Here is a 9,195-nt window from a genome sequence, read left to right on the forward strand (position 1 = left end):
CCAGCGTCACTACCCCCTCCTACCCTGCGAATTTCGAGCCCCGGGACACCCCCGTTGCTTAGAACAAAGCGATAGAGTAAAATCGTTCCCCTGCGCTGCACTGGGACGGCTCGCGGGAGAGCTCGTGGGTGATTCCCGTTTATATCATTAAGCAGAGGTTCAAACTCCAGTCCGAACACCACTGGCCACGAGCTTTGGGCTCTGCTCTCACAGAGAATATTTACTTATATAGCATATTTTATCTTAGATGAACTAGAAACAGTGGAGCCAGAGCCAATGGTGAAAGTCTTTGCGCGAGGAGACCCCGCCCCATTTTGGAGGTTCTGCCCACTTTTGGAGTTCACGCCCCATTTTGGAGATCTCCGGTCTGCAGTTATATCTACTTAGAGATTTCAGGCGAGGCGAGGCGCATCTCAAAAAAGCCTACTGTTTGTACTTTATCATGATTGGTCAGTTGGGTAAGTTTCATGAGCCAATGAGTGCCTGTGTTGTGCATATAAAAGGGGGAAGTGTTTGGTTGCTTGGGATGCATCATCTTTGTTACTGCCCCTTTGTGACATGTGGCGCTTTGAATGAGTGCTAGCAGTTAGGTTATCCTCCTGTCTGTCGTGTGCTGGCTGTTGGACAGTTTTCAGGTTGGTCCCTGTTTTAAAAATACCTTTTTGCCTGTTAAATAGAGAGGCTTATTACCTTGTTTGTTTTCAGATATGGGCCTGCAAGTAGCTGTAATCCTGCGTGGTGAGCGACCATGTGTATTGCAGCTTTGTACTGTTTTCTTGGTTTGATTGCATGTCCAGGGGTTTACAATGATCTTAATTGAAGCCTAATGAACCTCAAGTAACTGACTGCACTTCTGCTCTGCTCTACTCTGTTTTGTTCTGTTATAGCTCTGTCTGGAATTCATCTGGGTCCGTCTGTTATATATATATTTTTTTTGTTTTTTTGGCGCGTGAATTTAGGTGGGAGGGGTTGGCCATGGTACCTTGTACTGCGTGTCCACATGGAGTGCTGTGCTTAATATTTCAAAATTTTCACGAGTGTGTGTGTGTCATGGGTATTGAGTGTGGGGTAGAAATCTGAGGGTCTTTGGTGGCCACCTCCCTCTTTATTTTCTCTTATTGTATTGTACTTTGGAGTGCTGTATTTAATATTTTTGAGTGTGTGTCATGGGTATTGAGTGTCGGGTAGAAATCTGAGGGTCTTTGCTGGCCACCTCCCTAATTTATTTTGTTATCTTGTATTGTACTTGTTTTGTAAGTTACTGGTAAAGACGTGTGATGTATTGAGACCTTGTGTGAAGTGTTGTATGTGTTTTTATTAATTGTATGTTAATAAAGTGATTTTTTTTTCTTTTTTTTTCTTTCTGTCTATCATAATGCTCACGCTGCCTTTGGCAACAAACCGGTGTCCCTTTGCTTGGGGCTGTTATGTCCCGGTGTATTCCGGGTGGCGTAGTCGACTATAGGATTTCTCTTATTATTGGTAATTTTCAAACTCCTGACAACTTAATGTCACACTAGCATTAGATGCTAGGCATCGGTGGCGCAATGCCATTTTAACAGATAACAGTTATCTGAATACTGATGCAGAGCTCTGGCCTGGGGATGTCCTAAACTGTGCCCCGTGCGATGAATGAAAACATAGTCCTCTGAAAAATGTTGTGCAGTTTTAAAGTCTTACCTGTTGCTGCATTTTCTTTCAGTTTTAAAGCAATATCCTCGCGCAGTCTCTAGCAAGAACAAAATGAATACGTGGCTTCAAACGGCTAATCAACAAACATACGCAGACTCAATTCCAGATTTATTATTATCCAGCAGTGTTAGTCCTTTACCGAACTAATGATGTTATCAAAATGTTGCCAGGAATGAAAATATATCAATTTCATGCGTTTTTGTAATAATATGCAAACATTTACCGGCTAATGTGGATGTCCTTTTCCACCTCTCTCTCTCGCGCACTCTCTAATGGTGACCTCTGAAAGTGAAAGACGCATAATGTTAACTTCACCAGTGAAAACCGCAAATATAACAATCTATGATAAAATAATGAGCAACTTTACCTTTTTGAGGTCAAATTGGAGAAAATAGTTGCATCACGTTGGTTAATCCAGCTGAGAAAAAATCCCGCTCAAAATTACTGTACTATGATTCACAGGAAAATAATTTTACTGTAAAATTTCCCGCTTTTGTAATTTTACCCATGATGCTTTGCAGATTTACAGCAAAATACTGTACATATATTCTACAGTATGGATTTGTTCAGTTTACAGTAATAATGCTGTGAAAACTACAGAAATTTGTTACAGTGTGCCTTTTCTTAGTATCAGCACATAATGGTAACATGGACCCTTTTCACAAGACTGTGATGATGCGTTTAATGGTCATCAGCATCGTAAATCCTCGAAAGTTTTTCATATTTGTATTTTTTTTTAAAGTATCTACATTTTTAACAGTCATCAGCATCGTAAATCCTCGAAAGTTTTTCATATTTGTATTTTTTTTAAATGTATCTACATTTATAACACTATTCTTTGTATTATATCACCTTTTCATCAAATTACAAAAAAACAGTTAATGCTAATGCGAGGGTGTTTCTAATGCAGCGTCTATGGGAGGGACGATAAATTTGACATCGTTCTCTCTTATGACAGCCGTTATCAGTCTCTCTCAATTTTTTCCCTTTTATTGAAAGTCATGAAAACACTATCGTGGAGTTTTTCTTTTGTTATTTGAGCAAATGGGAATGCAAAAAATATATTTGTGGTACTCTTCCATTCACTATGGTACTGCTATTCAAGTTAACCCAACTATGATGACTTCCGCTGCTGAGAAACCCGGAAATGTGAAAAGGGTTCATTCTGTCACAAGTTGTGCTTTTGTTTTGTGATTCTTTGTTAGTTCTGTCTTGAGTTTTGTGCTCCTGTTTCCTTTTCCCCACTGCCTGATTGTTCACAACTGTTTTTTGTTAGTCATATTATTCTTTACAGATTTAATGCTCTGTGTTTCCCTTGATCCTGGTCAGGTCTTGTCCTTCCATATAGTGGTAGAGTTGGTATATGTGCTTTGTTCTGGTTTCCTTGGCTGTTCTATAGTATCTTGTCCGGTTTCTATACTTGCTGTTAATAAACAGAATGGCTGGATTTACGAGATGGTCCTCACTGCAGAACACAAGATCCAGGGTGCGAGGTTGGATCCAGATCCAACTCCTCCCACCTTACATATACCTAAACTTACCCGTCTCTACCCCCGATCCCTAAACCCACCCATCTCCACCCCTAAACCTACCATCTCCACCCCCTAGATGTGGATCCAATCCCGCCCCCTGGATCTTTGTTCTGCAGTGAGGGGCTACTGGGATTTACCTCTTAGGCAAACTAATATTTTGCCCCCCAGATATATATATAACTAGCCTATATTGCGTATATAATTATATACAACTATAGTGTGTCTATTTTCCTATTTTTAAACAGGAGATTTAAATAATCAAATAATAAATAGGATTAGCCTATATTTTATAAAATATGCTTGCAATAATAAGAATACATTTTAAATAAAATTAATTTGATTTACAGCAGACAATCATGTGACTGGCCGTGAGCAGCGCGTTCCCGTTCCTAGGCAGGGGCGTGTCTACGTGGGGCCAGAGGTGGCACCGGCACCCCTTGAAATTTGGCTGGCCACCCCAGGTGTTCTATTTGAGGGCATTTGTAGTGTAGGTATAGGGCCCAAACAAAAGGTGCGTTCGACTTGAAGCACCGCTACAGACGGCAGTCAACGAGAGTAGCCGCTTGCAGTCGGGGGCGGAGGTGAAATCGGAGCCGTCAAGCCGGACACTTTCTGCTCCCGTTAGTGACGCTCGCGCAGTGTTTGCATACTCTATCACAGATGAAGTGAATTAAATGCAATATTTGTCAAATACACAGACGTTTCAGAAACGTTTTCATGAGCAACAGAAACACTTTTTATATACTGCTTAATACAGCGCCATCTGTTCAAGAATAACGTTCAACGTAAATATATACTATTTAAATACTAATAAAGTGGGGGTATACATGCTTTCATGATAAACGTGACTCAATATAACATTGCGACTACAGTAAAAAAGCTTTTAATGTTCTAAAAACACAGATTTATGAGCAGTATTGGATTTGAAGATGTTAGAAACACACGTCATTGTTGTCATGTGGTGAATTTGGCCAATCGTGAAACAGCTGTGTCGTCATCAGCGCTCCTGCAGTCGCTCTGGAGAAACTGCGTCAGCTGAGTCAGCCGGCTGCTCCCGAAACGCTCTTGCGGTACTTTGATGCCACACGTGACAGTGACGTAGCGTCGGCGCCGGTATTCAATGGTGTGAGTCTGAAAAACAAAGTTCTACATTTTAAATGGATTGCCTAAAGCTTGCAAGGAGCGCTCATAATAACCATTAAAAAGCTGTCACTCTTTGTTTAGTGAGTGTATACACTATGTATTATAACATACATCGTGCCGCAAACCCCCAATTCATGACTGTTTACTTGTCTTCAGTAAGTTTGTTTTTACATAGGCTAGTATTTTTTTTATTTTATTTTTTTTTTATTTTGAGATATTGGAATTGGTAACAAGAATTATGAAACTTTGATTGGATAAAAATCCTGTTAATCATTATTGTGACGGGGGGCCCTGCAGTAAGTCATAGCCCCGGGGCCCATTGAGGTCTTAATGCGGGGCTTATCTACAGCATTTTAAATGTGTGTGGGGAGGAGTGTATACATGATGTTAATAATATATATTAATTGCGCAGTGTGAGATTCATTGGTAACAGAACTCTGTGAGATCGCGTCATCGCGATGAACAAAGAGTGACAGCTTTTTAGTGGTTATTATGAGCGCTCTTTGCGAGCTTTCTAGGCAATCCATTTAAAATGTAGAACTTTGTTTTTCAGCCACACAAAAAGTGAAACTACTGTGTTGTTCATTTAAAGTGCATTTTTACATTGGACTAAGTGAAAATCTTAAATTTAAACCTGTTTTGTTCAGTTTGCCTTAAAGCAAATAACGAACCCCCTTGAACAAATTAAAAGCAACAATTTGACTTCAGTAGTATTTTTACTTTAAACCAGAAGTTTTCATATCATGTGACCACATGACGTCACATCAACTAACTCCTTGTTCGCGCCAGCCGGCGTTTTGCCATCCGCCATTATCGCTTCGAGTGTGAAGACGGTCCGTGGCCCAAGGAAATCGCTTTTAGACAAGGTAAGCATTCGAAAATGTGTTATTTTAATGAAAATAAGTGTTTTTCATTCAATTAATGGTTAGTGGCAGGATGGACAGTTAGGCTATTACTTTACAGACAACTGTGTTTGTTCAAGTGTTAGCTAAAGCTAGCCAAACCATGCGATCAATATGTATGTTGCTTCTGTTTGACAAATGCAAAGTTAATGTAGTTATTATTTCACTGTGATGTAAGGAAAATATAATGGTAATTTTGTGTGATTAAGGCTCGTTTGTCTCTAACAAAGTTAGTGCTTGAATAAACTATACGTTAACTCCTTTCTCATATGCATCTCAACCGTCAACGTTAGTTAAACATTGACTGCAGGAGCTGTAACGTTAACATTATATGAGAAGTTAATGGTACTGTCCGAATCAATTAATGTTTGTTTGAGGCCATGTGTGTATAGAGCGGGTTATTGTTCAGCACAACTCCGGAAAACAATTCCTTGGAGTTCACATAGGCAAATGGCAGAAGCGGGGCCAGTCTGAGGTGCGTTTCCCAATAGCATCGTTAGCCAACTAACATCGCAAGTTCCGTCGTTATTAACATAGTTCAACGATTTGGTGTTTCCCCGAAACCATCGTTCAAACGAACATTCACAAACTACATCGCAAACTTGTGTGGTTGAAACCACAGATCACCAGCTGTGGTTAGAAGCATAGTTTCTTGATTTCATGACATGTGGACTTAATAAATCATTATCTTGAGCAAAAGTTGCAAGCTGACATTAAGTACAATGTATATTATTTTATTTCGAATATATAAAAATGTAATTTACATATTTTAGTTTGTCGAGATTAAGCACCGTTTTTGAAGTGCGCGCATGTGCGTACGTTACGTGCTCTAGTACGCAAGAAAGATTTAATCTGGAAATAAAGCAAAATGACTAAGAAAAATGAATGCAGTATAGTACAATATCACTACAATAGTATGTCTAAGGTCTAATTAATAATTACAGTTTGTAGTGATTATTATGGATGGTGCTAACTGCCCCAACAAAAAACTAAAATGTGAAATCTCACCTTTTTCTCTGTTTTACAGGTTGGATTTTGTTTCCTGGAAATTCCAGAATTTTGCCCTTATTGCTGAATTTGGTGAGTCCCAAAGTAATGTGAACATTATTTTCATGTGTTTTAAATAGGAATGACTAACACTAGAGAATAGCTTTTAAATTACCACAGAGGTACGTGACCGTATGAAAATATAATTCGGTTCACTTCATGTCACATATGCATCTCAACCGTCAACGTTAGTTAAACATTGACTGCAGGAGCTGTAATGTTAACATTATATGAGAAGTTAATGGTACTGTCCGAATCAATTAATGTTTGTTTGAGGCCATGTGTGTATAGAGCGGGTTATTGTTCAGCACAACTCCGAAAAACAATTCTTCGGAGTTCACATAGGAAAATGGCTGAAGCGGGGCCAGTCTCAGGTGCGTTTCCCAATAGCATCGTTAGCCAACTAACATCGCAAGTTCCGTCGTTATTAACATAGTTCAACGATTTGGTGTTTCCCCGAAACCATCGTTCAAACGAACATTCACAAACTACATCGCAAACTTGTGTGGTTGAAACGACAGATCTCCAGCTGTGGTTAGAAGCATAGTTTCTTGTTTTTATGACATGTGGACTTAATAAATCATTATCTTGAGGAAAATTAGCAAGCTGACATTAAGTACAATGTATATATTTTATTTTGAATATATAAAAATGTCATTTACATATTTTAGTTTGTCAGATTTTAAGCACCGTTTTTGAAGAGTGCGCATGTGCGTACTTTACGTGCTCTAGTACGCAAGAAAGAGATTGAATCTGGAAATAAAGCAAAATGACTAAGAAAAATGAAAATTAGTCCCCATATGCCATGTCCGTAATTTATAGCAAAAAAATCTAGTATTAATTCGATCTCAAACGTATTAATTTAAAGAAGCTATTACTCCACCACCTGCGTGACATCATTCACCAACGTGGTTGAACGACAGGTTTGCAAAAATATGGTTTCGGGAAACAGTCGTGACTAGCTAGTTGATTTGTTCAACGATGCATGGTACTATGGTGGTGAAGCAGCGAGTTACGTCGTTGTACGAAAAACGCACCCTATATTAGCAAAAGAGTGTGAGAATGATAGTAGGTGATTGACAGTTTTGCATTAATGAAACGTATTGAATTAGAAAATGAGTTCTGATTGAAGAGGAAGAATTCATATTCCATTGTTTCACCTGTCAGCATAATGCAGTATAGTACAATATCACTACAATAGTATGTCTAAGGTCTAATTAATAATTACAGTCTGTACTCTGTAGTGATTATTATGGATGGTGCTAACTGCCCCAACAAAAATAAAAATGTGAAATCTCACCTTTTTCTCTGTTTTACAGGTTGGATTTTGTTTCCTGGAAATTCCAGAATTTTGCCCTTATTGCTGAATTTGGTGAGTCCGAAAGTAATGTGAACATTATTTTCATGTGTTTTAAATAGGAATGACTAACACTAGAGAATAGCTTTTAAATTACCACAGAGGTACGTGACCGTATGAAAATATAATCCGGTTCACTTCATGTCAGTATTTAGTTTATTTGACTTTTTTTATTACATTTCGAGAATTACAAATACCAAATCAAAACTAATCAAGAAGTTACCCACCAATTTAATGTGGTTTGTTTTACCAGACAGTATAAAAAAAAAATGCTGTTATTTCTTGCAACTTCAAATGTCCTTAATTTATCTAAAATCTTAAAGTTAAAAAACAACAACAAAGTGTTTCTATAAATTAAATGCAAATATACCATGCTTTTTTTAAAATGTCCTAGTCTTTCAATGAATGTGGAAATGCAAAGACTGTGGTACTTCTGTTTCACGAAGATCTGAGCTCCTTAAGCATTATAAGCTTGAACACAGACATTATGGACGCCACCATTCCTATGCATGCATCTATTTCAACTGTCCTTGTACCTGCAAGACTTGGAAGGCACTTTTGAGCCACTTGTCAAGAAGTCATCAGTCCTCCCAAACTGAACTGACCACATTTAAATGTCTCTTATGCAATTGTAATCAACCATCCACTTTGAAAAATTTCACTATTTTTTGAATATTCGATTAGTTGGTTTAATTGTCGAATATTGAATAGGTTGTGCGATTATTGTCTTAAAAAAATTCCCCATGTTTTCGGTGCTGATGCGGTGCTCACATGCACACTGTAGACTTGTGTGGCATATAAAAGAGACTTTAAAATTCTAGGGTTAGTTCACCCTGAAATGAAAATTGTCATTTTTTTTACTCACTTTCATGTCGTTCCACACCCGTAAGACCTTCGTTCATCTTCGGAACACAAATTAAGATATTTTAATGAAATCTCAGAGAGGCTTTTTTATCCTCCATTAAAAGCAACGAAATTACCACATTCAATGTCCAGAAAAGTAGTAAAAACATTGTTAAAATAGTCAACATTACTACAGTGGTTCAACCTTATTGTTATGAAGCAACGAGAATACTTTTTGTGTGCAAAAACAAAACAAAAATAACAACTTTATTCAACAATTTTTTTTTCTTCCCTGTTAGTCTGTTGTGCAGTTGGCGCAGTGCTGCGTTTCCGTGTTTAGGTCCGAACACCAGCTTATTACTGGCCGGCTCCTGCGTCAGCATCACACGCATGCCTTGTGCTGCTCACGTCAAGAGGTGTCGGCCAATACTGAGCCACCGTTGGACGTAGAACCTGGAAGCGCTGCAACGAAAATATCGTAGCAGAATGACAGGGGAGAGATGAATTTGTTAAAGTCGTTGTTTTTGTTTTGCGCACAAAAAAGTATTCTCGTCACGAGCATGTGTTGTTAGTTAATTCCTATTGGCCGTGTACATTTTACTTTCGCTTTCACTCCTCCCCCCTCAATTGTTTGTTTATTATGTTAATGTTTCAGCACATTACAATCATTATATCATGG

Source organism: Sinocyclocheilus anshuiensis, unplaced genomic scaffold, assembly GCF_001515605.1.
Source record: "Sinocyclocheilus anshuiensis isolate Anshui unplaced genomic scaffold, SAMN03320099.WGS_v1.1 scaffold831, whole genome shotgun sequence".
NCBI lineage: Eukaryota > Metazoa > Chordata > Actinopteri > Cypriniformes > Cyprinidae > Sinocyclocheilus > Sinocyclocheilus anshuiensis.